Here is a 6,601-nt window from a genome sequence, read left to right as displayed (position 1 = left end):
TCCATCCTCAGATCTGAGGATGGAAGAGTCGCATCGACATTCGAACAGCTGAGTGAGAATATACACGTTTGCTTGTTTTAACTCGAGGAACTACTAGCTGGGTGGTTCCAAAGAGGGTGAATGTCAAAAGGCTCAGAACTTACTCCCAGTACACGTGATGAACGATATCTAATATCTCGAAAAAAAATCTTATTCGTTCTAACGAAATGGGTGCTATACTTTCATTTGTTATTTATTCAATCTTATTTCCTTTGCTTGTCAATGCACATTCGCTTACGTCGGTGTAGATAAAAATGACATACTTGTGTTTTGTCACAAAATATAAGTTCTCATACACTATCTTCATGTGTTTTTAATTTGATAAAATTACTTGTTTTCTTTTTGTCATATCCAAGCATTGATTCAATAAAAAGAAAGTATGTTATATTAAACAACTGAACGCAAAGCTGTTGTACGGCTACAATGACTGTTCATGTGAGTGTATGCTGAGCAGCTGAAGCTATTAAACATTTCATTTAGAATCATTGGTTTTATAGTTAATACACATTTTGAATCCCTCCTCGCGCAAAATACCATAACATATAGTTAACACACACACACACACACACACACACACACACACACACACACACACACACACACACACACACACACACACACACGCACACATGTATATGTGTGTGTGTGTGTGTGTGTGTGTGTGTGTGTGTGTGTGTGTGTGTGTGTGTGTGTGTGTGTGTGTGTGTGTGTGTGTGTGTGTGTATGTGTGTGTGCGTGTGTGTGTGTGTGTGTGTGTGTGTAAATATATGCATATACTTACTAATAAGAACAACCTATCGTTATTCAAAACCTTGTCTGATCCCCGGGACAGGGATGACGTGCTTATATGAGATCCCGGTTTCCTCCGTAACACTTTCCATTCCCTTTAAGCATGACCTGTTAGCTATTTGGAGTTTCTTTTGTTTTCCAAACACTAACAATATTCGCCCAACCATTTTTCATCGGGTTTGAGTTACATGCCTTACTTGGCGGAAGAAGGACTTCCATGTGGTTTTGAACATCAAACGACTCCGTAACTGCTCTTGACGTGTACTGGAGAGTTATCCTGAACGAATATAGCAACGTGTTGATGGGAGGAATGTTTCCTCTAAAAGTTTCAAAATATCAGTCTAAAGTGAATCTCTCTTCTTTTTCGGCGAGTTCATGAACACCATGTATGAAAATCCACCCCATTTATTGGACACGCGGCCATTCCTCGCCATTTAATAGATATATTTGTCACATCTGAAAAGTCAGTAATGATAGATAATAAGACCATAAAATATGACGTATAGGGCACTATCGTGTATAAACAACCTCTATTAAGGAAATGAATCCAGCAGTGGAACTTCCCGTGCGCTCTCCACACACTGCTCGGCGAACCGGAGGCGATGTCGTTTGTTCAGCCTCTCTTTGATAACGTTCTGTGGTGAATCCCATCTGCATGTAATCGTTTCCTTCGCCGTGCGGCTTGCTAGTGGGAGCTGTAGGTCGTTATATGAATTTGTGAAGAGGTATCCGGAACGAGGGCGGTCGTTCAGGGTGTCCTTCTCTTCCCACTTTATTCACCTGTATACCATCGGGAGATACCCGGCTCTCTGGTTATTTCACTAGGAGAGAAATCACTTTCCTTCATCCCAAGTTAGCGGTCTCTATTTGCAATTTCAGATTGCCTTACGTCTATCTTGAAAAAGGTGTCAGCTGGCAACCTCGTTTTCACCTCGGATATCCTATATGTCATGACGTTATATATCATCGGACATATTTTCTTTATTGTTTAGCGTATATATGGTTTTGCCGCGAAATTAATACTCAGGAATTAATTCTCATAAAAAGTATCAAATATACGATTCCGTGTTTTTTATTTTCTAGATGGTTCTTCTTTCTAAAAACTACTCAAGTTCCGGGGGGAAAAACAAGCGTTTAGATGACTTTTTACACGTAAACATATTAAGATTATGTATCAAAGCTCTTGACATGCACTGACAAATACAAGGAAAATATAAATTGCACACGTGTCAGACAAAAAAAAATCCCATTTTATCAGAATGAACAAGATTTTTCTAACAAGATATTAGATATAATATAACGCATGTATTGGGAGTAAATTTTAGACTTGTTTTTCATCCTCCTAGGAACCACTCATCTAGTAGTTGCTCGAGTTGAAACAAGTAAACATGTACTTTCTCGCTCAGCTGATCGAATGCGACTCCTGAGAGAAACACTATGACTTACGGAATAATAATAGCGACAAATTTGGTCAGGTTTTAGCAAAAGATAAAAAAAAAAAAAAAATTCAGAATACGAGGGGCTTCAAAAAGTTCGTGAAAAAGTCCATAACTAAAACTCAAATCGAAGGATTTTGATTTCAATACACCTGAACATTCCTGTGCCAACATGTTTTAACTTGTTCAAACATGAACCTGTATATGCAGGTAATAACGCATCCCCGCCAGTTGGAAGTCATGTGATCTGAACCAAGTCAGGGGTGCTCTTTTAACTTCTTCAACAGATGGAAAATTGGTACCGTTCAATTATCATTGTTATTATTATTTATCTATTTATTTATTTTTATTTATTATTATTTTTTTTTTAAGAAATCGGATGGGGGTAAATCGGGGCTGTATGTTGGACGATTTCCCATCGAAATTTACGTAGCACAACTCTTGTTTGCCGAGCACCATGAGCGGGTGCATTGTTCGTTTTTTATGACAGTTTTCTCAAAACGCATTCATAATAATCAGATATAATTGTTTTCTTGCTCTCAAAGAAGTCAACCAGCAAAATCCTCTCTGCATCCCAGGATACAGTGGCCATAACCTTTCCTCTTGAATGCTCAGACTTCGTTTCAACTGGTCCATTTTCACCCCTGGTTAGCTACTGCTTTTGTTGAATTTTGTACTGGTGGAGTCATGTTCATCCCCTGTCACAATTCTCTGGAGAATGTGAGATTTTTTCCTATATGATAATCTGTTTCCTTGTAATGATTTGTTCGTTGAGATCCCAATGACCTAGTGAGCCAAACAGAGGAATACCCATACGGGAGGGGTCACCAGTGAGGGATGAGACAAAATGGCTTCCTGCTGCACCAAGACCTGTGAGAGGGGAGGGTGCACCCACCCCTGATTCATTCCATCTTGGACCATGGAGAACTCTGCCACGTGTGTTTGCCGTGCGTGGCGTCCCGTATTACTAGGAGACAGGAGTCCTGGAGGTTGAGCGATGCTGCATGCTGCACCCTGCAGCTGGCAACACATCTCTTTGGTCCTTTATTCTGGTTAGACGGATGGCTTGATCAAGGCCTGGTCAAGTCAGTCTGCTGGTCAAATATGGCTAGGATCATCAGGCACTGTTCAGTCGGTAGCGCATAGGTTTCACGACTGCCATCAGTACTGTAATAGTGGCTGCGTATATTTCCTCAATATCCCTGTGGCTGTTGGTAGATTTTGAGCCCACCTATAGCTTCCCCTCGTTGGACTCCGTGGTGGGTGGGGGGGGGGGGGAGTGAGGAAATGAAAAAGTTTAATTTGTATGATTTCTACAAAATTTACAAAGATCTAACTCTCTCCCTGACGACCTATGCAATCCCTTGGCCATTCTCTCTGGAATGTCATATGTCACTCTGGAACCTTTCCAGCTTCCAAAGGATAAGAAAGGGAATTGTGATGGTTCCCAGGCTCCCAAATCAGATAAGGAGAAAGGTCCTCCTCAATCCATTAATGACATCTTACCTGGTAAATATGAGAGTATCTCGTATAGCAAGTACCTAGTAGTGAAGACCATTGATGGTTTATCAAGCATGGATCTTGATATTTTTTAAGTATCTCGGAAAATAGTTGAGGTGTGTCAGCGTGATCCTCGCATCACCCCACAGCGAGATGGTAGCCTGATAGTTGAGGATTCATCACCAGATGAGAGTGACCGTCTGCATGTGATATGTAACATTCCTGGGGTTCAAGTTTCATGTTCTCCTCACAAAACACTCATTCAGTGTAAGGGCATTGTCTTTTGAGGAGAAACTGTTAGAGGAACTAAAGAATCTTAATGTAGTAGCAGTAAAACACTTTAAGAAGAAAACTGATGCTCTCCTTCTAACTTTTGAAACATTATTTCTTCTAGAATCAGTTAAGTTAGCATGGTACCACGTCAAGGTAAAGTCATATGTGCCCAACCCTATGCGGTGCTTCCACTGCCAGGGTTATGGGCATGGAGCCAACTCTTGTTGTTTTAAGGGAAATGGACAACCAAGTGTGGTACAACAGGTCATCAGGGAGATGATAACTGTCCAGGTCCAATATGCTGTTACCACTGCAAAGAAGCTCATGAAGCTTCTTCGAAACAATGTAAAAATTACAAATTTGAAAAGGAAGTATTGGTAATAAGGAGGAAGGAGACAGTTAGTCTTTCAGAGGCAAAGCGACGTGCCTGTGTGCTGTTTGCACAGCCAGAGAAGTCCTTTGCTTCGGTTCTAGCCCATCCTCATTCCTGCCATCCCATGCCCTCCAATATTTTTTACACCACACACTCTGCCACTACATTTACACCTCAGTCCTCGATTGCTGAAACTGCCTCTGGAGAGTTGTTCCACCGGAAACGGAGCCTCCGCTGCTAGGCAGAATGCCCTTGAAGCAAAGGCTCAGGGAGGGCTCCAAGGATCTCAACAGTGACAGATGCAGCTGTCACCACATCCACAGGGGCCTCTGCTGCTAGACAGAATGCCCCTGAAGCAAAGGCTCAGGTCCGTCCTTTGCCCAGGCAAAGAAATCCTGAGTCTGTTAAAAGGAAGCCTGTGGAAACTAGTTCCATAGGTAAACAACCCCTCAATAGATTTTCCCAAGATCCTGGAAAGGGACAGCCTAAAGGTGTGGGGGCAAACCTTGACCGCAGGTGCTGCCAAACACCATATGAAGAGGTAGTTTGAGGAACTGGATACCCTAATCCAATGGAACTCTCAGGGAAATCATGCAAAATGGGAAGAGCTGCAACATCTAATACTAATACTTTCATGTAACCCAGGTTGTGTATGCCTACAAGAGATTATGACCAGGGAAAATCCTCATGGAGGAGTAGCAGTAACAGTACGTCAGGATATTCCCTTTCAGGCCATCCACCTGCAGACAACACTGCAGGCTGTGAGAATAGGCTTCACACAACCTTTACACTGTTGCATCCATCTACCTTCCTCCACATAATCTGAACATAGATGATTTGGAAGATCTACTTGGGCAGTTGCCACATCCATTTCTACTCTTGGGAGATTTCAATGGTCAGCATCACTTCTGGGGAAACACTTTGTGCAACCCTTGAGGAAGGGCCTTGGAGTCCTTGATTAAGAGTAGAAGCAGTTTGACTGAATAGTGACACTCCCACACATTTCTAAATTCAAACTGGGACGTTCTCCAATATAGACCTGTCAGTTGGTTCACCTGATTCACTTCTGAATTTCACTTGGCAGGTCTTGGAAGACTTACATGGAAGCAACCACTTTCCAATACTTTTGTAGGAGGTAAATGGTATTCCAGTCAATGGAGTGCAGAGATGGCGACTTGAACATGTAGACTGGAATCTTTTTAAATCAACTGCAGTATTGCAAGGATCTGTGAATGATTTCCAGTGTGTTCAAGATGCTGTTAATCACTTCACATCACAATTTCATCTTGTAGCAGAAGCACCCACTCTCGAAAGTAGCAGGCAGTACCGTCGACCTCTGGTACCAGAGTGTTCTGATGAATGCCAACAAGCTTAAGTGCTACAGGAGCCTAGACAGACATCTTGGAGACAGTATGTCTCCTCAATTAACTCTGGGACCCCCTAAGCATGGTTATGGGACAAGGTGCATAAGATTTCTGGAAAGATCACCACCTACTTTGATGATAGATGGCATAATCCTCACAGACAAAAAAAATGTTGCAAATGACTAGCTAAATCCATGGCAAAGATCTCCTATGGAACATCTTACACTGCCCGATTCTCCACTCTTCGGGCTGAACAGGAACGACACCCAGTGTCGTTCTTCAGTAGAACTGCAGCAGAACTTCCATACAACTTGCCATTTTTGCGCAAGGAGATGGTCTCTACTTGACCCAGGAAGTGACTATTTTTCCATACAAAATGATCTCACTTACCAGAGAGCACCCAGAAGTTTCTGTTAGACCTATTCAATAGGATTTTTAGGGAGGACACAGTGAAATCCACATGGAAGGAGGTTATAAACATTCCTGTTCTTGAACCTGGCAGGGATGCTTCCACACCAGGAAATTACAGACCTATTTCTCTCACCAGCTGCATCTGCAAGCTGATGGAGAAAATGGTAAACTTCAGGTTGTCATGGCTGCTAGAAAAGGAAAACATGCTGACCCCATATCAATAAGGGTTTACGAAATGATGATCGACCACAGATGCACTTGTGATGATGGAAACTGCTATACAGAATTCCTTAACACAATGACGTCACATGTTAGCAGTCGTCTTTGACCTTGAAAAGGCTTATGATACTACTTGGAAGCATGGCATACTCATGAAGCTGTATGACATTGGTTTAAGAAGAGCATTACCTAGCTTC

The sequence above is a fragment of the Penaeus monodon genome, chromosome 35 (assembly GCF_015228065.2).
Source record: "Penaeus monodon isolate SGIC_2016 chromosome 35, NSTDA_Pmon_1, whole genome shotgun sequence".
In the NCBI taxonomy this organism is placed as follows: domain Eukaryota; kingdom Metazoa; phylum Arthropoda; class Malacostraca; order Decapoda; family Penaeidae; genus Penaeus; species Penaeus monodon.
The sequence above is the reverse complement of the archived record's forward strand: the minus strand, read 5'-3'. Positions refer to the sequence as shown.